Source organism: Ambystoma mexicanum, chromosome 6q, assembly GCF_040938575.1.
Source record: "Ambystoma mexicanum isolate Mex_15411 chromosome 6q, UKY_AmexF1_1, whole genome shotgun sequence".
Lineage (NCBI taxonomy): Eukaryota > Metazoa > Chordata > Amphibia > Caudata > Ambystomatidae > Ambystoma > Ambystoma mexicanum.
The window spans coordinates 1,631,704,327-1,631,724,633 of record NC_090937.1 but is presented as its reverse complement, the minus strand read 5'-3'; the positions used below and the strand labels follow the sequence as shown (position 1 = coordinate 1,631,724,633).

The 20,307-nt window shown below is 50.0% G+C and overlaps 27 non-coding genes across 27 annotated transcripts; all 27 read right to left on the bottom strand.

The window, feature by feature from the left end:
• Nucleotides 1–223: 223 nt before the first annotated feature.
• Nucleotides 224–295, bottom strand: TRNAM-CAU (transfer RNA methionine (anticodon CAU)). Its single transcript has one exon. It is a non-coding gene; the product is annotated as a tRNA-Met (tRNA).
• A 1,189-nt stretch (nt 296–1,484) lies between these two features.
• On the bottom strand, nt 1,485–1,556 carry TRNAM-CAU (transfer RNA methionine (anticodon CAU)). Its single transcript has one exon. It is a non-coding gene; the product is annotated as a tRNA-Met (tRNA).
• Nucleotides 1,557–2,338: 782 nt separating this feature from the next.
• Nucleotides 2,339–2,410, bottom strand: TRNAG-UCC (transfer RNA glycine (anticodon UCC)). Its single transcript has one exon. It is a non-coding gene; the product is annotated as a tRNA-Gly (tRNA).
• Nucleotides 2,411–2,741: 331 nt separating this feature from the next.
• On the bottom strand, nt 2,742–2,813 carry TRNAM-CAU (transfer RNA methionine (anticodon CAU)). Its single transcript has one exon. It is a non-coding gene; the product is annotated as a tRNA-Met (tRNA).
• Nucleotides 2,814–3,998: 1,185 nt separating this feature from the next.
• On the bottom strand, nt 3,999–4,070 carry TRNAM-CAU (transfer RNA methionine (anticodon CAU)). The gene has a single exon. It is a non-coding gene; the product is annotated as a tRNA-Met (tRNA).
• Nucleotides 4,071–5,255: 1,185 nt separating this feature from the next.
• Nucleotides 5,256–5,327, bottom strand: TRNAM-CAU (transfer RNA methionine (anticodon CAU)). Its single transcript has one exon. It is a non-coding gene; the product is annotated as a tRNA-Met (tRNA).
• A 782-nt stretch (nt 5,328–6,109) lies between these two features.
• TRNAG-UCC (transfer RNA glycine (anticodon UCC)) lies at nt 6,110–6,181 on the bottom strand. Its single transcript has one exon. It is a non-coding gene; the product is annotated as a tRNA-Gly (tRNA).
• Nucleotides 6,182–6,512: 331 nt separating this feature from the next.
• On the bottom strand, nt 6,513–6,584 carry TRNAM-CAU (transfer RNA methionine (anticodon CAU)). The gene has a single exon. It is a non-coding gene; the product is annotated as a tRNA-Met (tRNA).
• Nucleotides 6,585–7,366: 782 nt separating this feature from the next.
• Nucleotides 7,367–7,438, bottom strand: TRNAG-UCC (transfer RNA glycine (anticodon UCC)). Its single transcript has one exon. It is a non-coding gene; the product is annotated as a tRNA-Gly (tRNA).
• Nucleotides 7,439–7,770: 332 nt separating this feature from the next.
• On the bottom strand, nt 7,771–7,842 carry TRNAM-CAU (transfer RNA methionine (anticodon CAU)). The gene has a single exon. It is a non-coding gene; the product is annotated as a tRNA-Met (tRNA).
• Nucleotides 7,843–9,027: 1,185 nt separating this feature from the next.
• On the bottom strand, nt 9,028–9,099 carry TRNAM-CAU (transfer RNA methionine (anticodon CAU)). Its single transcript has one exon. It is a non-coding gene; the product is annotated as a tRNA-Met (tRNA).
• A 782-nt stretch (nt 9,100–9,881) lies between these two features.
• On the bottom strand, nt 9,882–9,953 carry TRNAG-UCC (transfer RNA glycine (anticodon UCC)). The gene has a single exon. It is a non-coding gene; the product is annotated as a tRNA-Gly (tRNA).
• A 331-nt stretch (nt 9,954–10,284) lies between these two features.
• Nucleotides 10,285–10,356, bottom strand: TRNAM-CAU (transfer RNA methionine (anticodon CAU)). Its single transcript has one exon. It is a non-coding gene; the product is annotated as a tRNA-Met (tRNA).
• Nucleotides 10,357–11,138: 782 nt separating this feature from the next.
• TRNAG-UCC (transfer RNA glycine (anticodon UCC)) lies at nt 11,139–11,210 on the bottom strand. The gene has a single exon. It is a non-coding gene; the product is annotated as a tRNA-Gly (tRNA).
• A 1,185-nt stretch (nt 11,211–12,395) lies between these two features.
• On the bottom strand, nt 12,396–12,467 carry TRNAG-UCC (transfer RNA glycine (anticodon UCC)). The gene has a single exon. It is a non-coding gene; the product is annotated as a tRNA-Gly (tRNA).
• A 331-nt stretch (nt 12,468–12,798) lies between these two features.
• TRNAM-CAU (transfer RNA methionine (anticodon CAU)) lies at nt 12,799–12,870 on the bottom strand. Its single transcript has one exon. It is a non-coding gene; the product is annotated as a tRNA-Met (tRNA).
• A 782-nt stretch (nt 12,871–13,652) lies between these two features.
• Nucleotides 13,653–13,724, bottom strand: TRNAG-UCC (transfer RNA glycine (anticodon UCC)). Its single transcript has one exon. It is a non-coding gene; the product is annotated as a tRNA-Gly (tRNA).
• A 331-nt stretch (nt 13,725–14,055) lies between these two features.
• On the bottom strand, nt 14,056–14,127 carry TRNAM-CAU (transfer RNA methionine (anticodon CAU)). The gene has a single exon. It is a non-coding gene; the product is annotated as a tRNA-Met (tRNA).
• A 782-nt stretch (nt 14,128–14,909) lies between these two features.
• Nucleotides 14,910–14,981, bottom strand: TRNAG-UCC (transfer RNA glycine (anticodon UCC)). Its single transcript has one exon. It is a non-coding gene; the product is annotated as a tRNA-Gly (tRNA).
• A 331-nt stretch (nt 14,982–15,312) lies between these two features.
• Nucleotides 15,313–15,384, bottom strand: TRNAM-CAU (transfer RNA methionine (anticodon CAU)). Its single transcript has one exon. It is a non-coding gene; the product is annotated as a tRNA-Met (tRNA).
• Nucleotides 15,385–16,166: 782 nt separating this feature from the next.
• On the bottom strand, nt 16,167–16,238 carry TRNAG-UCC (transfer RNA glycine (anticodon UCC)). Its single transcript has one exon. It is a non-coding gene; the product is annotated as a tRNA-Gly (tRNA).
• Nucleotides 16,239–16,569: 331 nt separating this feature from the next.
• On the bottom strand, nt 16,570–16,641 carry TRNAM-CAU (transfer RNA methionine (anticodon CAU)). Its single transcript has one exon. It is a non-coding gene; the product is annotated as a tRNA-Met (tRNA).
• A 782-nt stretch (nt 16,642–17,423) lies between these two features.
• TRNAG-UCC (transfer RNA glycine (anticodon UCC)) lies at nt 17,424–17,495 on the bottom strand. Its single transcript has one exon. It is a non-coding gene; the product is annotated as a tRNA-Gly (tRNA).
• Nucleotides 17,496–17,826: 331 nt separating this feature from the next.
• Nucleotides 17,827–17,898, bottom strand: TRNAM-CAU (transfer RNA methionine (anticodon CAU)). Its single transcript has one exon. It is a non-coding gene; the product is annotated as a tRNA-Met (tRNA).
• A 782-nt stretch (nt 17,899–18,680) lies between these two features.
• On the bottom strand, nt 18,681–18,752 carry TRNAG-UCC (transfer RNA glycine (anticodon UCC)). The gene has a single exon. It is a non-coding gene; the product is annotated as a tRNA-Gly (tRNA).
• Nucleotides 18,753–19,083: 331 nt separating this feature from the next.
• Nucleotides 19,084–19,155, bottom strand: TRNAM-CAU (transfer RNA methionine (anticodon CAU)). Its single transcript has one exon. It is a non-coding gene; the product is annotated as a tRNA-Met (tRNA).
• Nucleotides 19,156–19,937: 782 nt separating this feature from the next.
• On the bottom strand, nt 19,938–20,009 carry TRNAG-UCC (transfer RNA glycine (anticodon UCC)). The gene has a single exon. It is a non-coding gene; the product is annotated as a tRNA-Gly (tRNA).
• Nucleotides 20,010–20,307: the final 298 nt, after the last annotated feature.

Below are 20,307 nucleotides of genomic sequence, written 5' to 3'. Positions count from 1 at the left end.
TCTTGCCGGTCAGCCCAACATTTCCCCGGGACCCCTTAAAAAAGGAGCTTGGTTTTAAGTTTGGTTTGATTGAACAGTACATTTTGTTGGCTGGGCTGGGACCCTCTCCTATTTAGCGCAAGAGTGGAACGAGGCAGCAAGTTCAAGGAATGACATTGCATCCAGGCACTTACAGCTCTTTGTGCCCTAATGCCATGACACAAAAACATAATTTTAAAAAAGTTAGCAGAGGATGGTTTCGATCCATCGACCTCTGGGTTATGGGCCCAGCACGCTTCCGCTGCGCCACTCTGCTGGTTGGAGAACAAGAGCTTTTATGGGCTTTTACAGCCTACAAACCGACAACCCTAGACCCAGTTTCGAGTGAAGCGGGCAGTAGGCCTTACAAAGCCAAACAACCTGCAACCACGCACTCCCATCCCATGGCCTTTTGCAGACAGGCCTCATTTCTCTAGCTCACACCCTAACTGCCAACACCCCTTCCCCTTCTCTCTCTGTCTCTCTCTCTCTGTCTCTCTCTCTCATTCTCTCTCTCTCGCAAATAGATACTTTACTTCCCAGGTGCAACAAAACAAGCCTTCTCGAGCTGGCAGATATGGGAAGGAAGGAAGGAAGGAAGGGCCAGTTTGGAAACTCAACTCAATTACCATAAATCCCCTGCTAAGGGTTATGGGAGGGAGGAATGAAGGAACTTTGCTTCAGGGAAAGGGCTGCTGCTGCTTCAGCATGTGAGGAGCGCAGCCACACGTTTCACCTTCTTCAGTATGTTGGTTTACAGGATGAGAGAGATCCTGAAACCTCACTCTAATAGGCTGAGGTGCTGTGCTCGGTGGCCTGCTGGGACCAAGGCCCGTCAGGGCAAGGCGAATAGGCCTTTGTCAGGCCTTCGTCAGGGCTTTGTCGGGGAGGGGCCAGGAGCCCTGCTCGCTTCAATCCCCTCACCGATAGACAGTTGCAGAAACTAGGATGCAAGAACCTTTCCTGGATGGGGTTTTGATTTTCACGAAAAGTGTGTCAGCTTTGCTTTCAGCATGAGTCTGATTTCCAAAAAATGCATTTTGAACAATTTAAAGATTTGATCTGCGTTGGCCGGGAATCAAACCCGGGTCAATTGCTTGGAAGGCAGCTATGCTCACCACTATACCACCAACGCCTGCCTGTCTGGGCTATCTGATGGAGCGGCCCTTAGAAATAAGAATAAGTCATTGGCTGGGAATGAAAAAAGCTTGCGTTTGACGCAGAAGCAGTTCGCATCATGAGGTCTTGCCGGTCAGCCCAACATTTCCCCGGGACCCCTTAAAAAAGGAGCTTGGTTTTAAGTTTGGTTTGATTGAACAGTACATTTTGTTGGCTGGGCTGGGACCCTCTCCTATTTAGCGCAAGAGTGGAACGAGGCAGCAAGTTCAAGGAATGACATTGCATCCAGGCACTTACAGCTCTTTGTGCCCTAATGCCATGACACAAAAACATAATTTTAAAAAAGTTAGCAGAGGATGGTTTCGATCCATCGACCTCTGGGTTATGGGCCCAGCACGCTTCCGCTGCGCCACTCTGCTGGTTGGAGAACAAGAGCTTTTATGGGCTTTTACAGCCTACAAACCGACAACCCTAGACCCAGTTTCGAGTGAAGCGGGCAGTAGGCCTTACAAAGCCAAACAACCTGCAACCACGCACTCCCATCACATGGCCTTTTGCAGACAGGCCTCATTTCTCTAGCTCACACCCTAACTGCCAACACCCCTTCCCCTTCTCTCTCTGTCTCTCTCTCTCTGTCTCTCTCTCTCATTCTCTCTCTCTCGCAAATAGATACTTTACTTCCCAGGTGCAACAAAACAAGCCTTCTCGAGCTGGCAGATATGGGAAGGAAGGAAGGAAGGGCCAGTTTGGAAACTCAACTCAATTACCATAAATCCCCTGCTAAGGGTTATGGGAGGGAGGAATGAAGGAACTTTGCTTCAGGGAAAGGGCTGCTGCTGCTTCAGCATGTGAGGAGCGCAGCCACACGTTTCACCTTCTTCAGTATGTTCGTTTACAGGATGAGAGAGATCCTGAAACCTCACTCTAATAGGCTGAGGTGCTGTGCTCGGTGGCCTGCTGGGACCAAGGCCCGTCAGGGCAAGGCGAATAGGCCTTTGTCAGGCCTTCGTCAGGGCTTTGTCGGGGAGGGGCCAGGAGCCCTGCTCGCTTCAATCCCCTCACCGATAGACAGTTGCAGAAACTAGGATGCAAGAACCTTTCCTGGATGGGGTTTTGATTTTCACGAAAAGTGTGTCAGCTTTGCTTTCAGCATGAGTCTGATTTCCAAAAAATGCATTTTGAACAATTTAAAGATTTGATCTGCGTTGGCCGGGAATCGAACCCGGGTCAACTGCTTGGAAGGCAGCTATGCTCACCACTATACCACCAACGCCTGCCTGTCTGGGCTATCTGATGGAGCGGCCCTTAGAAATAAGAATAAGTCATTGGCTGGGAATGAAAAAAGCTTGCGTTTGACGCAGAAGCAGTTCGCATCATGAGGTCTTGCCGGTCAGCCCAACATTTCCCCGGGACCCCTTAAAAAAGGAGCTTGGTTTTAAGTTTGGTTTGATTGAACAGTACATTTTGTTGGCTGGGCTGGGACCCTCTCCTATTTAGCGCAAGAGTGGAACGAGGCAGCAAGTTCAAGGAATGACATTGCATCCAGGCACTTACAGCTCTTTGTGCCCTAATGCCATGACACAAAAACATAATTTGAAAAAAGTTAGCAGAGGATGGTTTCGATCCATCGACCTCTGGGTTATGGGCCCAGCACGCTTCCGCTGCGCCACTCTGCTGGTTGGAGAACAAGAGCTTTTCTGGGCTTTTACAGCCTACAAACCGACAACCCTAGACCCAGTTTCGAGTGAAGCGGGCAGTAGGCCTTACAAAGCCAAACAACCTGCAACCACGCACTCCCATCCCATGGCCTTTTGCAGACAGGCCTCATTTCTCTAGCTCACACCCTAACTGCCAACACCCCTTCCCCTTCTCTCTCTGTCTCTCTCTCTCTGTCTCTCTCTCTCATTCTCTCTCTCTCGCAAATAGATACTTTACTTCCCAGGTGCAACAAAACAAGCCTTCTCGAGCTGGCAGATATGGGAAGGAAGGAAGGAAGGGCCAGTTTGGAAACTCAACTCAATTACCATAAATCCCCTGCTAAGGGTTATGGGAGGGAGGAATGAAGGAACTTTGCTTCAGGGAAAGGGCTGCTGCTGCTTCAGCATGTGAGGAGCGCAGCCACACGTTTCACCTTCTTCAGTATGTTGGTTTACAGGATGAGAGAGATCCTGAAACCTCACTCTAATAGGCTGAGGTGCTGTGCTCGGTGGCCTGCTGGGACCAAGGCCCGTCAGGGCAAGGCGAATAGGCCTTTGTCAGGCCTTCGTCAGGGCTTTGTCGGGGAGGGGCCAGGAGCCCTGCTCGCTTCAATCCCCTCACCGATAGACAGTTGCAGAAACTAGGATGCAAGAACCTTTCCTGGATGGGGTTTTGATTTTCACGAAAAGTGTGTCAGCTTTGATTTCAGCATGAGTCTGATTTCCAAAAAATGCATTTTGAACAATTTAAAGATTTGATCTGCGTTGGCCAGGAATCGAACCCGGGTCAACTGCTTGGAAGGCAGCTATGCTCACCACTATACCACCAACGCCTGCCTGTCTGGGCTATCTGATGGAGCGGCCCTTAGAAATAAGAATAAGTCATTGGCTGGGAATAAAAAAAGCTTGCGTTTGACGCAGAAGCAGTTCGCATCATGAGGTCTTGCCGGTCAGCCCAACATTTCCCCGGGACCCCTTAAAAAAGGAGCTTGGTTTTAAGTTTGGTTTGATTGAACAGTACATTTTGTTGGCTGGGCTGGGACCCTCTCCTATTTAGCGCAAGAGTGGAACGAGGCAGCAAGTTCAAGGAATGACATTGCATCCAGGCACTTACAGCTCTTTGTGCCCTAATGCCATGACACAAAAACATAATTTGAAAAAAGTTAGCAGAGGATGGTTTCGATCCATCGACCTCTGGGTTATGGGCCCAGCACGCTTCCGCTGCGCCACTCTGCTGGTTGGAGAACAAGAGCTTTTCTGGGCTTTTACAGCCTACAAACCGACAACCCTAGACCCAGTTTCGAGTGAAGCGGGCAGTAGGCCTTACAAAGCCAAACAACCTGCAACCACGCACTCCCATCCCATGGCCTTTTGCAGACAGGCCTCATTTCTCTAGCTCACACCCTAACTGCCAACACCCCTTCCCCTTCTCTCTCTGTCTCTCTCTCTCTGTCTCTCTCTCTCATTCTCTCTCTCTCGCAAATAGATACTTTACTTCCCAGGTGCAACAAAACAAGCCTTCTCGAGCTGGCAGATATGGGAAGGAAGGAAGGAAGGGCCAGTTTGGAAACTCAACTCAATTACCATAAATCCCCTGCTAAGGGTTATGGGAGGGAGGAATGAAGGAACTTTGCTTCAGGGAAAGGGCTGCTGCTGCTTCAGCATGTGAGGAGCGCAGCCACACGTTTCACCTTCTTCAGTATGTTGGTTTACAGGATGAGAGAGATCCTGAAACCTCACTCTAATAGGCTGAGGTGCTGTGCTCGGTGGCCTGCTGGGACCAAGGCCCGTCAGGGCAAGGCGAATAGGCCTTTGTCAGGCCTTCGTCAGGGCTTTGTCGGGGAGGGGCCAGGAGCCCTGCTCGCTTCAATCCCCTCACCGATAGACAGTTGCAGAAACTAGGATGCAAGAACCTTTCCTGGATGGGGTTTTGATTTTCACGAAAAGTGTGTCAGCTTTGCTTTCAGCATGAGTCTGATTTCCAAAAAATGCATTTTGAACAATTTAAAGATTTGATCTGCGTTGGCCAGGAATCGAACCCGGGTCAACTGCTTGGAAGGCAGCTATGCTCACCACTATACCACCAACGCCTGCCTGTCTGGGCTATCTGATGGAGCGGCCCTTAGAAATAAGAATAAGTCATTGGCTGGGAATGAAAAAAGCTTGCGTTTGACGCAGAAGCAGTTCGCATCATGAGGTCTTGCCGGTCAGCCCAACATTTCCCCGGGACCCCTTAAAAAAGGAGCTTGGTTTTAAGTTTGGTTTGATTGAACAGTACATTTTGTTGGCTGGGCTGGGACCCTCTCCTATTTAGCGCAAGAGTGGAACGAGGCAGCAAGTTCAAGGAATGACATTGCATCCAGGCACTTACAGCTCTTTGTGCCCTAATGCCATGACACAAAAACATAATTTGAAAAAAGTTAGCAGAGGATGGTTTCGATCCATCGACCTCTGGGTTATGGGCCCAGCACGCTTCCGCTGCGCCACTCTGCTGGTTGGAGAACAAGAGCTTTTCTGGGCTTTTACAGCCTACAAACCGACAACCCTAGACCCAGTTTCGAGTGAAGCGGGCAGTAGGCCTTACAAAGCCAAACAACCTGCAACCACGCACTCCCATCCCATGGCCTTTTGCAGACAGGCCTCATTTCTCTAGCTCACACCCTAACTGCCAACACCCCTTCCCCTTCTCTCTCTGTCTCTCTCTCTCTGTCTCTCTCTCTCATTCTCTCTCTCTCGCAAATAGATACTTTACTTCCCAGGTGCAACAAAACAAGCCTTCTCGAGCTGGCAGATATGGGAAGGAAGGAAGGAAGGGCCAGTTTGGAAACTCAACTCAATTACCATAAATCCCCTGCTAAGGGTTATGGGAGGGAGGAATGAAGGAACTTTGCTTCAGGGAAAGGGCTGCTGCTGCTTCAGCATGTGAGGAGCGCAGCCACACGTTTCACCTTCTTCAGTATGTTGGTTTACAGGATGAGAGAGATCCTGAAACCTCACTCTAATAGGCTGAGGTGCTGTGCTCGGTGGCCTGCTGGGACCAAGGCCCGTCAGGGCAAGGCGAATAGGCCTTTGTCAGGCCTTCGTCAGGGCTTTGTCGGGGAGGGGCCAGGAGCCCTGCTCGCTTCAATCCCCTCACCGATAGACAGTTGCAGAAACTAGGATGCAAGAACCTTTCCTGGATGGGGTTTTGATTTTCACGAAAAGTGTGTCAGCTTTGCTTTCAGCATGAGTCTGATTTCCAAAAAATGCATTTTGAACAATTTAAAGATTTGATCTGCGTTGGCCGGGAATCGAACCCGGGTCAACTGCTTGGAAGGCAGCTATGCTCACCACTATACCACCAACGCCTGCCTGTCTGGGCTATCTGATGGAGCGGCCCTTAGAAATAAGAATAAGTCATTGGCTGGGAATGAAAAAAGCTTGCGTTTGACGCAGAAGCAGTTCGCATCATGAGGTCTTGCCGGTCAGCCCAACATTTCCCCGGGACCCCTTAAAAAAGGAGCTTGGTTTTAAGTTTGGTTTGATTGAACAGTGCATTTTGTTGGCTGGGCTGGGACCCTCTCCTATTTAGCGCAAGAGTGGAACGAGGCAGCAAGTTCAAGGAATGACATTGCATCCAGGCACTTACAGCTCTTTGTGCCCTAATGCCATGACACAAAAACATAATTTGAAAAAAGTTAGCAGAGGATGGTTTCGATCCATCGACCTCTGGGTTATGGGCCCAGCACGCTTCCGCTGCGCCACTCTGCTGGTTGGAGAACAAAAGCTTTTCTGGGCTTTTACAGCCTACAAACCGACAACCCTAGACCCATTTTCGAGTGAAGCGGGCAGTAGGCCTTACAAAGCCAAACAACCTGCAACCACGCACTCCCATCCCATGGCCTTTTGCAGACAGGCCTCATTTCTCTAGCTCACACCCTAACTGCCAACACCCCTTCCCCTTCTCTCTCTGTCTCTCTCTCTCTGTCTCTCTCTCTCATTCTCTCTCTCTCGCAAATAGATACTTTACTTCCCAGGTGCAACAAAACAAGCCTTCTCGAGCTGGCAGATATGGGAAGGAAGGAAGGAAGGGCCAGTTTGGAAACTCAACTCAATTACCATAAATCCCCTGCTAAGGGTTATGGGATGGAGGAATGAAGGAACTTTGCTTCAGGGAAAGGGCTGCTGCTGCTTCAGCATGTGAGGAGCGCAGCCACACGTTTCACCTTCTTCAGTATGTTGGTTTACAGGATGAGAGAGATCCTGAAACCTCACTCTAATAGGCTGAGGTGCTGTGCTCGGTGGCCTGCTGGGACCAAGGCCCGTCAGGGCAAGGCGAATAGGCCTTTGTCAGGCCTTCGTCAGGGCTTTGTCGGGGAGGGGCCAGGAGCCCTGCTCGCTTCAATCCCCTCACCGATAGACAGTTGCAGAAACTAGGATGCAAGAACCTTTCCTGGATGGGGTTTTGATTTTCACGAAAAGTGTGTCAGCTTTGCTTTCAGCATGAGTCTGATTTCCAAAAAATGCATTTTGAACAATTTAAAGATTTGATCTGCGTTGGCCGGGAATCGAACCCGGGTCAACTGCTTGGAAGGCAGCTATGCTCACCACTATACCACCAACGCCTGCCTGTCTGGGCTATCTGATGGAGCGGCCCTTAGAAATAAGAATAAGTCATTGGCTGGGAATGAAAAAAGCTTGCGTTTGACGCAGAAGCAGTTCGCATCATGAGGTCTTGCCGGTCAGCCCAACATTTCCCCGGGACCCCTTAAAAAAGGAGCTTGGTTTTAAGTTTGGTTTGATTGAACAGTACATTTTGTTGGCTGGGCTGGGACCCTCTCCTATTTAGCGCAAGAGTGGAACGAGGCAGCAAGTTCAAGGAATGACATTGCATCCAGGCACTTACAGCTCTTTGTGCCCTAATGCCATGACACAAAAACATAATTTGAAAAAAAGTTAGCAGAGGATGGTTTCGATCCATCGACCTCTGGGTTATGGGCCCAGCACGCTTCCGCTGCGCCACTCTGCTGGTTGGAGAACAAGAGCTTTTATGGGCTTTTACAGCCTACAAACCGACAACCCTAGACCCAGTTTCGAGTGAAGCGGGCAGTAGGCCTTACAAAGCCAAACAACCTGCAACCACGCACTCCCATCCCATGGCCTTTTGCAGACAGGCCTCATTTCTCTAGCTCACACCCTAACTGCCAACACCCCTTCCCCTTCTCTCTCTGTCTCTCTCTCTCTGTCTCTCTCTCTCATTCTCTCTCTCTCGCAAATAGATACTTTACTTCCCAGGTGCAACAAAACAAGCCTTCTCGAGCTGGCAGATATGGGAAGGAAGGAAGGAAGGGCCAGTTTGGAAACTCAACTCAATTACCATAAATCCCCTGCTAAGGGTTATGGGAGGGAGGAATGAAGGAACTTTGCTTCAGGGAAAGGGCTGCTGCTGCTTCAGCATGTGAGGAGCGCAGCCACATGTTTCACCTTCTTCAGTATGTTGGTTTACAGGATGAGAGAGATCCTGAAACCTCACTCTAATAGGCTGAGGTGCTGTGCTCGGTGGCCTGCTGGGACCAAGGCCCGTCAGGGCAAGGCGAATAGGCCTTTGTCAGGCCTTCGTCAGGGCTTTGTCGGGGAGGGGCCAGGAGCCCTGCTCGCTTCAATCCCCTCACCGATAGACAGTTGCAGAAACTAGGATGCAAGAACCTTTCCTGGATGGGGTTTTGATTTTCACGAAAAGTGTGTCAGCTTTGCTTTCAGCATGAGTCTGATTTCCAAAAAATGCATTTTGAACAATTTAAAGATTTGATCTGCGTTGGCCGGGAATCGAACCCGGGTCAACTGCTTGGAAGGCAGCTATGCTCACCACCATACCACCAACGCCTGCCTGTCTGGGCTATCTGATGGAGCGGCCCTTAGAAATAAGAATAAGTCATTGGCTGGGAATGAAAAAAGCTTGCGTTTGACGCAGAAGCAGTTCGCATCATGAGGTCTTGCCGGTCAGCCCAACATTTCCCCGGGACCCCTTAAAAAAGGAGCTTGGTTTTAAGTTTGGTTTGATTGAACAGTACATTTTGTTGGCTGGGCTGGGACCCTCTCCTATTTAGCGCAAGAGTGGAACGAGGCAGCAAGTTCAAGGAATGACATTGCATCCAGGCACTTACAGCTCTTTGTGCCCTAATGCCATGACACAAAAACATAATTTGAAAAAAGTTAGCAGAGGATGGTTTCGATCCATCGACCTCTGGGTTATGGGCCCAGCACGCTTCCGCTGCGCCACTCTGCTGGTTGGAGAACAAGAGCTTTTCTGGGCTTTTACAGCCTACAAACCGACAACCCTAGACCCAGTTTCGAGTGAAGCGGGCAGTAGGCCTTACAAAGCCAAACAACCTGCAACCACGCACTCCCATCCCATGGCCTTTTGCAGACAGGCCTCATTTCTCTAGCTCACACCCTAACTGCCAACACCCCTTCCCCTTCTCTCTCTGTCTCTCTCTCTCTGTCTCTCTCTCTCATTCTCTCTCTCTCGCAAATAGATACTTTACTTCCCAGGTGCAACAAAACAAGCCTTCTCGAGCTGGCAGATATGGGAAGGAAGGAAGGAAGGGCCAGTTTGGAAACTCAACTCAATTACCATAAATCCCCTGCTAAGGGTTATGGGAGGGAGGAATGAAGGAACTTTGCTTCAGGGAAAGGGCTGCTGCTGCTTCAGCATGTGAGGAGCGCAGCCACACGTTTCACCTTCTTCAGTATGTTGGTTTACAGGATGAGAGAGATCCTGAAACCTCACTCTAATAGGCTGAGGTGCTGTGCTCGGTGGCCTGCTGGGACCAAGGCCCGTCAGGGCAAGGCGAATAGGCCTTTGTCAGGCCTTCGTCAGGGCTTTGTCGGGGAGGGGCCAGGAGCCCTGCTCGCTTCAATCCCCTCACCGATAGACAGTTGCAGAAACTAGGATGCAAGAACCTTTCCTGGATGGGGTTTTGATTTTCACGAAAAGTGTGTCAGCTTTGCTTTCAGCATGAGTCTGATTTCCAAAAAATGCATTTTGAACAATTTAAAGATTTGATCTGCGTTGGCCGGGAATCGAACCCGGGTCAACTGCTTGGAAGGCAGCTATGCTCACCACTATACCACCAACGCCTGCCTGTCTGGGCTATCTGATGGAGCGGCCCTTAGAAATAAGAATAAGTCATTGGCTGGGAATGAAAAAAGCTTGGGTTTGACGCAGAAGCAGTTCGCATCATGAGGTCTTGCCGGTCAGCCCAACATTTCCCCGGGACCCCTTAAAAAAGGAGCTTGGTTTTAAGTTTGGTTTGATTGAACAGTACATTTTGTTGGCTGGGCTGGGACCCTCTCCTATTTAGCGCAAGAGTGGAACGAGGCAGCAAGTTCAAGGAATGACATTGCATCCAGGCACTTACAGCTCTTTGTGCCCTAATGCCATGACACAAAAACATAATTTGAAAAAAGTTAGCAGAGGATGGTTTCGATCCATCGACCTCTGGGTTATGGGCCCAGCACGCTTCCGCTGCGCCACTCTGCTGGTTGGAGAACAAGAGCTTTTATGGGCTTTTACAGCCTACAAACCGACAACCCTAGACCCAGTTTCGAGTGAAGCGGGCAGTAGGCCTTACAAAGCCAAACAACCTGCAACCACGCACTCCCATCCCATGGCCTTTTGCAGACAGGCCTCATTTCTCTAGCTCACACCCTAACTGCCAACACCCCTTCCCCTTCTCTCTCTGTCTCTCTCTCTCTGTCTCTCTCTCTCATTCTCTCTCTCTCGCAAATAGATACTTTACTTCCCAGGTGCAACAAAACAAGCCTTCTCGAGCTGGCAGATATGGGAAGGAAGGAAGGAAGGGCCAGTTTGGAAACTCAACTCAATTACCATAAATCCCCTGCTAAGGGTTATGGGAGGGAGGAATGAAGGAACTTTGCTTCAGGGAAAGGGCTGCTGCTGCTTCAGCATGTGAGGAGCGCAGCCACACGTTTCACCTTCTTCAGTATGTTGGTTTACAGGATGAGAGAGATCCTGAAACCTCACTCTAATAGGCTGAGGTGCTGTGCTCGGTGGCCTGCTGGGACCAAGGCCCGTCAGGGCAAGGCGAATAGGCCTTTGTCAGGCCTTCGTCAGGGCTTTGTCGGGGAGGGGCCAGGAGCCCTGCTCGCTTCAATCCCCTCACCGATAGACAGTTGCAGAAACTAGGATGCAAGAACCTTTCCTGGATGGGGTTTTGATTTTCACGAAAAGTGTGTCAGCTTTGCTTTCAGCATGAGTCTGATTTCCAAAAAATGCATTTTGAACAATTTAAAGATTTGATCTGCGTTGGCCGGGAATCGAACCCGGGTCAACTGCTTGGAAGGCAGCTATGCTCACCACTATACCACCAACGCCTGCCTGTCTGGGCTATCTGATGGAGCGGCCCTTAGAAATAAGAATAAGTCATTGGCTGGGAATGAAAAAAGCTTGCGTTTGACGCAGAAGCAGTTCGCATCATGAGGTCTTGCCGGTCAGCCCAACATTTCCCCGGGACCCCTTAAAAAAGGAGCTTGGTTTTAAGTTTGGTTTGATTGAACAGTACATTTTGTTGGCTGGGCTGGGACCCTCTCCTATTTAGCGCAAGAGTGGAACGAGGCAGCAAGTTCAAGGAATGACATTGCATCCAGGCACTTACAGCTCTTTGTGCCCTAATGCCATGACACAAAAACATAATTTGAAAAAAGTTAGCAGAGGATGGTTTCGATCCATCGACCTCTGGGTTATGGGCCCAGGACGCTTCCGCTGCGCCACTCTGCTGGTTGGAGAACAAGAGCTTTTATGGGCTTTTACAGCCTACAAACCGACAACCCTAGACCCAGTTTCGAGTGAAGCGGGCAGTAGGCCTTACAAAGCCAAACAACCTGCAACCACGCACTCCCATCCCATGGCCTTTTGCAGACAGGCCTCATTTCTCTAGCTCACACCCTAACTGCCAACACCCCTTCCCCTTCTCTCTCTGTCTCTCTCTCTCTGTCTCTCTCTCTCATTCTCTCTCTCTCGCAAATAGATACTTTACTTCCCAGGTGCAACAAAACAAGCCTTCTCGAGCTGGCAGATATGGGAAGGAAGGAAGGAAGGGCCAGTTTGGAAACTCAACTCAATTACCATAAATCCCCTGCTAAGGGTTATGGGAGGGAGGAATGAAGGAACTTTGCTTCAGGGAAAGGGCTGCTGCTGCTTCAGCATGTGAGGAGCGCAGCCACACGTTTCACCTTCTTCAGTATGTTGGTTTACAGGATGAGAGAGATCCTGAAACCTCACTCTAATAGGCTGAGGTGCTGTGCTCGGTGGCCTGCTGGGACCAAGGCCCGTCAGGGCAAGGCGAATAGGCCTTTGTCAGGCCTTCGTCAGGGCTTTGTCGGGGAGGGGCCAGGAGCCCTGCTCGCTTCAATCCCCTCACCGATAGACAGTTGCAGAAACTAGGATGCAAGAACCTTTCCTGGATGGGGTTTTGATTTTCACGAAAAGTGTGTCAGCTTTGCTTTCAGCATGAGTCTGATTTCCAAAAAATGCATTTTGAACAATTTAAAGATTTGATCTGCGTTGGCCGGGAATCGAACCCGGGTCAACTGCTTGGAAGGCAGCTATGCTCACCACTATACCACCAACGCCTGCCTGTCTGGGCTATCTGATGGAGCGGCCCTTAGAAATAAGAATAAGTCATTGGCTGGGAATGAAAAAAGCTTGCGTTTGACGCAGAAGCAGTTCGCATCATGAGGTCTTGCCGGTCAGCCCAACATTTCCCCGGGACCCCTTAAAAAAGGAGCTTGGTTTTAAGTTTGGTTTGATTGAACAGTACATTTTGTTGGCTGGGCTGGGACCCTCTCCTATTTAGCGCAAGAGTGGAACGAGGCAGCAAGTTCAAGGAATGACATTGCATCCACGCACTTACAGCTCTTTGTGCCCTAATGCCATGACACAAAAACATAATTTGAAAAAAGTTAGCAGAGGATGGTTTCGATCCATCGACCTCTGGGTTATGGGCCCAGCACGCTTCCGCTGCGCCACTCTGCTGGTTGGAGAAAAAGAGCTTTTCTGGGCTTTTACAGCCTACAAACCGACAACCCTAGACCCAGTTTCGAGTGAAGCGGGCAGTAGGCCTTACAAAGCCAAACAACCTGCAACCACGCACTCCCATCCCATGGCCTTTTGCAGACAGGCCTCATTTCTCTAGCTCACACCCTAACTGCCAACACCCCTTCCCCTTCTCTCTCTGTCTCTCTCTCTCTGTCTCTCTCTCTCATTCTCTCTCTCTCGCAAATAGATACTTTACTTCCCAGGTGCAACAAAACAAGCCTTCTCGAGCTGGCAGATATGGGAAGGAAGGAAGGAAGGGCCAGTTTGGAAACTCAACTCAATTACCATAAATCCCCTGCTAAGGGTTATGGGAGGGAGGAATGAAGGAACTTTGCTTCAGGGAAAGGGCTGCTGCTGCTTCAGCATGTGAGGAGCGCAGCCACACGTTTCACCTTCTTCAGTATGTTGGTTTACAGGATGAGAGAGATCCTGAAACCTCACTCTAATAGGCTGAGGTGCTGTGCTCGGTGGCCTGCTGGGACCAAGGCCCGTCAGGGCAAGGCGAATAGGCCTTTGTCAGGCCTTCGTCAGGGCTTTGTCGGGGAGGGGCCAGGAGCCCTGCTCGCTTCAATCCCCTCACCGATAGACAGTTGCAGAAACTAGGATGCAAGAACCTTTCCTGGATGGGGTTTTGATTTTCACGAAAAGTGTGTCAGCTTTGCTTTCAGCATGAGTCTGATTTCCAAAAAATGCATTTTGAACAATTTAAAGATTTGATCTGCGTTGGCCGGGAATCGAACCCGGGTCAACTGCTTGGAAGGCAGCTATGCTCACCACTATACCACCAACGCCTGCCTGTCTGGGCTATCTGATGGAGCGGCCCTTAGAAATAAGAATAAGTCATTGGCTGGGAATGAAAAAAGCTTGCGTTTGACGCAGAAGCAGTTCGCATCATGAGGTCTTGCCGGTCAGCCCAACATTTCCCCGGGACCCCTTAAAAAAGGAGCTTGGTTTTAAGTTTGGTTTGATTGAACAGTACATTTTGTTGGCTGGGCTGGGACCCTCTCCTATTTAGCGCAAGAGTGGAACGAGGCAGCAAGTTCAAGGAATGACATTGCATCCAGGCACTTACAGCTCTTTGTGCCCTAATGCCATGACACAAAAACATAATTTGAAAAAAGTTAGCAGAGGATGGTTTCGATCCATCGACCTCTGGGTTATGGGCCCAGCACGCTTCCGCTGCGCCACTCTGCTGGTTGGAGAACAAGAGCTTTTATGGGCTTTTACAGCCTACAAACCGACAACCCTAGACCCAGTTTCGAGTGAAGCGGGCAGTAGGCCTTACAAAGCCAAACAACCTGCAACCACGCACTCCCATCCCATGGCCTTTTGCAGACAGGCCTCATTTCTCTAGCTCACACCCTAACTGCCAACACCCCTTCCCCTTCTCTCTCTGTCTCTCTCTCTCTGTCTCTCTCTCTCATTCTCTCTCTCTCGCAAATAGATACTTTACTTCCCAGGTGCAACAAAACAAGCCTTCTCGAGCTGGCAGATATGGGAAGGAAGGAAGGAAGGGCCAGTTTGGAAACTCAACTCAATTACCATAAATCCCCTGCTAAGGGTTATGGGAGGGAGGAATGAAGGAACTTTGCTTCAGGGAAAGGGCTGCTGCTGCTTCAGCATGTGAGGAGCGCAGCCACACGTTTCACCTTCTTCAGTATGTTGGTTTACAGGATGAGAGAGATCCTGAAACCTCACTCTAATAGGCTGAGGTGCTGTGCTCGGTGGCCTGCTGGGACCAAGGCCCGTCAGGGCAAGGCGAATAGGCCTTTGTCAGGCCTTCGTCAGGGCTTTGTCGGGGAGGGGCCAGGAGCCCTGCTCGCTTCAATCCCCTCACCGATAGACAGTTGCAGAAACTAGGATGCAAGAACCTTTCCTGGATGGGGTTTTGATTTTCACGAAAAGTGTGTCAGCTTTGCTTTCAGCATGAGTCTGATTTCCAAAAAATGCATTTTGAACAATTTAAAGATTTGATCTGCGTTGGCCGGGAATCGAACCCGGGTCAACTGCTTGGAAGGCAGCTATGCTCACCACTATACCACCAACGCCTGCCTGTCTGGGCTATCTGATGGAGCGGCCCTTAGAAATAAGAATAAGTCATTGGCTGGGAATGAAAAAAGCTTGCGTTTGACGCAGAAGCAGTTCGCATCATGAGGTCTTGCCGGTCAGCCCAACATTTCCCCGGGACCCCTTAAAAAAGGAGCTTGGTTTTAAGTTTGGTTTGATTGAACAGTACATTTTGTTGGCTGGGCTGGGACCCTCTCCTATTTAGCGCAAGAGTGGAACGAGGCAGCAAGTTCAAGGAATGACATTGCATCCAGGCACTTACAGCTCTTTGTGCCCTAATGCCATGACACAAAAACATAATTTGAAAAAAGTTAGCAGAGGATGGTTTCGATCCATCGACCTCTGGGTTATGGGCCCAGCACGCTTCCGCTGCGCCACTCTGCTGGTTGGAGAACAAGAGCTTTTATGGGCTTTTACAGCCTACAAACCGACAACCCTAGACCCAGTTTCGAGTGAAGCGGGCAGTAGGCCTTACAAAGCCAAACAACCTGCAACCACGCACTCCCATCCCATGGCCTTTTGCAGACAGGCCTCATTTCTCTAGCTCACACCCTAACTGCCAACACCCCTTCCCCTTCTCTCTCTGTCTCTCTCTCTCTGTCTCTCTCTCTCATTCTCTCTCTCTCGCAAATAGATACTTTACTTCCCAGGTGCAACAAAACAAGCCTTCTCGAGCTGGCAGATATGGGAAGGAAGGAAGGAAGGGCCAGTTTGGAAACTCAACTCAATTACCATAAATCCCCTGCTAAGGGTTATGGGAGGGAGGAATGAAGGAACTTTGCTTCAGGGAAAGGGCTGCTGCTGCTTCAGCATGTGAGGAGCGCAGCCACACGTTTCACCTTCTTCAGTATGTTGGTTTACAGGATGAGAGAGATCCTGAAACCTCACTCTAATAGGCTGAGGTGCTGTGCTCGGTGGCCTGCTGGGACCAAGGCCCGTCAGGGCAAGGCGAATAGGCCTTTGTCAGGCCTTCGTCAGGGCTTTGTCGGGGAGGGGCCAGGAGCCCTGCTCGCTTCAATCCCCTCACCGATAGACAGTTGCAGAAACTAGGATGCAAGAACCTTTCCTGGATGGGGTTTTGATTTTCACGAAAAGTGTGTCAGCTTTGCTTTCAGCATGAGTCTGATTTCCAAAAAATGCATTTTGAACTATTTAAAGATTTGATCTGCGTTGGCCGGGAATCGAACCCGGGTCAACTGCTTGGAAGGCAGCTATGCTCACCACTATACCACCAACGCCTGCCTGTCTGGGCTATCTGATGGAGCGGCCCTTAGAAATAAGAATAAGTCATTGGCTGGGAATGAAAAAAGCTTGCGTTTGACGCAGAAGCAGTTCGCATCATGAGGTCTTGCCGGTCAGCCCAACATTTCCCCGGGACCCCTTAAAAAAGGAGCTTGGTTTTAAGTTTGGTTTGATTGAACAGTACATTTTGTTGGCTGGGCTGGGACCCTCTCCTATTTAGCGCAAGAGTGGAACGAGGCAGCAAGTTCAAGGAATGACATTGCATCCAGGCACTTACAGCTCTTTGTGCCCTAATGCCATGACACAAAAACATAATTTGAAAAAAGTTAGCAGAGGATGGTTTCGATCCATCGACCTCTGGGTTATGGGCCCAGCACGCTTCCGCTGCGCCACTCTGCTGGTTGGAGAACAAGAGCTTTTATGGGCTTTTACAGCCTACAAACCGACAACCCTAGACCCAGTTTCGAGTGAAGCGGGCAGTAGGCCTTACAAAGCCAAACAACCTGCAACCACGCACTCCCATCCCATGGCCTTTTGCAGACAGGCCTCATTTCTCTAGCTCACACCCTAACTGCCAACACCCCTTCCCCTTCTCTCTCTGTCTCTCTCTCTCTGTCTCTCTCTCTCATTCTCTCTCTCTCGCAAATAGATACTTTACTTCCCAGGTGCAACAAAACAAGCCTTCTCGAGCTGGCAGATATGGGAAGGAAGGAAGGAAGGGCCAGTTTGGAAACTCAACTCAATTACCATAAATCCCCTGCTAAGGGTTATGGGAGGGAGGAATGAAGGAACTTTGCTTCAGGGAAAGGGCTGCTGCTGCTTCAGCATGTGAGGAGCGCAGCCACACGTTTCACCTTCTTCAGTATGTTGGTTTACAGGATGAGAGAGATCCTGAAACCTCACTCTAATAGGCTGAGGTGCTGTGCTCGGTGGCCTGCTGGGACCAAGGCCCGTCAGGGCAAGGCGAATAGGCCTTTGTCAGGCCTTCGTCAGGGCTTTGTCGGGGAGGGGCCAGGAGCCCTGCTCGCTTCAATCCCCTCACCGATAGACAGTTGCAGAAACTAGGATGCAAGAACCTTTCCTGGATGGGGTTTTGATTTTCACGAAAAGTGTGTCAGCTTTGCTTTCAGCATGAGTCTGATTTCCAAAAAATGCATTTTGAACAATTTAAAGATTTGATCTGCGTTGGCCGGGAATCGAACCCGGGTCAACTGCTTGGAAGGCAGCTATGCTCACCACTATACCACCAACGCCTGCCTGTCTGGGCTATCTGATGGAGCGGCCCTTAGAAATAAGAATAAGTCATTGGCTGGGAATGAAAAAAGCTTGCGTTTGACGCAGAAGCAGTTCGCATCATGAGGTCTTGCCGGTCAGCCCAACATTTCCCCGGGACCCCTTAAAAAAGGAGCTTGGTTTTAAGTTTGGTTTGATTGAACAGTACATTTTGTTGGCTGGGCTGGGACCCTCTCCTATTTAGCGCAAGAGTGGAACGAGGCAGCAAGTTCAAGGAATGACATTGCATCCAGGCACTTACAGCTCTTTGTGCCCTAATGCCATGACACAAAAACATAATTTGAAAAAAGTTAGCAGAGGATGGTTTCGATCCATCGACCTCTGGGTTATGGGCCCAGCACGCTTCCGCTGCGCCACTCTGCTGGTTGGAGAACAAGAGCTTTTATGGGCTTTTACAGCCTACAAACCGACAACCCTAGACCCAGTTTCGAGTGAAGCGGGCAGTAGGCCTTACAAAGCCAAACAACCTGCAACCACGCACTCCCATCCCATGGCCTTTTGCAGACAGGCCTCATTTCTCTAGCTCACACCCTAACTGCCAACACCCCTTCCCCTTCTCTCTCTGTCTCTCTCTCTCTGTCTCTCTCTCTCATTCTCTCTCTCTCGCAAATAGATACTTTACTTCCCAGGTGCAACAAAACAAGCCTTCTCGAGCTGGCAGATATGGGAAGGAAGGAAGGAAGGGCCAGTTTGGAAACTCAACTCAATTACCATAAATCCCCTGCTAAGGGTTATGGGAGGGAGGAATGAAGGAACTTTGCTTCAGGGAAAGGGCTGCTGCTGCTTCAGCATGTGAGGAGCGCAGCCACACGTTTCACCTTCTTCAGTATGTTGGTTTACAGGATGAGAGAGATCCTGAAACCTCACTCTAATAGGCTGAGGTGCTGTGCTCGGTGGCCTGCTGGGACCAAGGCCCGTCAGGGCAAGGCGAATAGGCCTTTGTCAGGCCTTCGTCAGGGCTTTGTCGGGGAGGGGCCAGGAGCCCTGCTCGCTTCAATCCCCTCACCGATAGACAGTTGCAGAAACTAGGATGCAAGAACCTTTCCTGGATGGGGTTTTGATTTTCACGAAAAGTGTGTCAGCTTTGCTTTCAGCATGAGTCTGATTTCCAAAAAATGCATTTTGAACTATTTAAAGATTTGATCTGCGTTGGCCGGGAATCGAACCCGGGTCAACTGCTTGGAAGGCAGCTATGCTCACCACTATACCACCAACGCCTGCCTGTCTGGGCTATCTGATGGAGCGGCCCTTAGAAATAAGAATAAGTCATTGGCTGGGAATGAAAAAAGCTTGCGTTTGACGCAGAAGCAGTTCGCATCATGAGGTCTTGCCGGTCAGCCCAACATTTCCCCGGGACCCCTTAAAAAAGGAGCTTGGTTTTAAGTTTGGTTTGATTGAACAGTACATTTTGTTGGCTGGGCTGGGACCCTCTCCTATTTAGCGCAAGAGTGGAACGAGGCAGCAAGTTCAAGGAATGACATTGCATCCAGGCACTTACAGCTCTTTGTGCCCTAATGCCATGACACAAAAACATAATTTGAAAAAAGTTAGCAGAGGATGGTTTCGATCCATCGACCTCTGGGTTATGGGCCCAGCACGCTTCCGCTGCGCCACTCTGCTGGTTGGAGAACAAGAGCTTTTATGGGCTTTTACAGCCTACAAACCGACAACCCTAGACCCAGTTTCGAGTGAAGCGGGCAGTAGGCCTTACAAAGCCAAACAACCTGCAACCACGCACTCCCATCCCATGGCCTTTTGCAGACAGGCCTCATTTCTCTAGCTCACACCCTAACTGCCAACACCCCTTCCCCTTCTCTCTCTGTCTCTCTCTCTCTGTCTCTCTCTCTCATTCTCTCTCTCTCGCAAATAGATACTTTACTTCCCAGGTGCAACAAAACAAGCCTTCTCGAGCTGGCAGATATGGGAAGGAAGGAAGGAAGGGCCAGTTTGGAAACTCAACTCAATTACCATAAATCCCCTGCTAAGGGTTATGGGAGGGAGGAATGAAGGAACTTTGCTTCAGGGAAAGGGCTGCTGCTGCTTCAGCATGTGAGGAGCGCAGCCACACGTTTCACCTTCTTCAGTATGTTGGTTTACAGGATGAGAGAGATCCTGAAACCTCACTCTAATAGGCTGAGGTGCTGTGCTCGGTGGCCTGCTGGGACCAAGGCCCGTCAGGGCAAGGCGAATAGGCCTTTGTCAGGCCTTCGTCAGGGCTTTGTCGGGGAGGGGCCAGGAGCCCTGCTCGCTTCAATCCCCTCACCGATAGACAGTTGCAGAAACTAGGATGCAAGAACCTTTCCTGGATGGGGTTTTGATTTTCACGAAAAGTGTGTCAGCTTTGCTTTCAGCATGAGTCTGATTTCCAAAAAATGCATTTTGAACTATTTAAAGATTTGATCTGCGTTGGCCGGGAATCGAACCCGGGTCAACTGCTTGGAAGGCAGCTATGCTCACCACTATACCACCAACGCCTGCCTGTCTGGGCTATCTGATGGAGCGGCCCTTAGAAATAAGAATAAGTCATTGGCTGGGAATGAAAAAAGCTTGCGTTTGACGCAGAAGCAGTTCGCATCATGAGGTCTTGCCGGTCAGCCCAACATTTCCCCGGGACCCCTTAAAAAAGGAGCTTGGTTTTAAGTTTGGTTTGATTGAACAGTACATTTTGTTGGCTGGGCTGGGACCCTCTCCTATTTAGCGCAAGAGTGGAACGAGGCAGCAAGTTCAAGGAATGACATTGCATCCAGGCACTTACAGCTCTTTGTGCCCTAA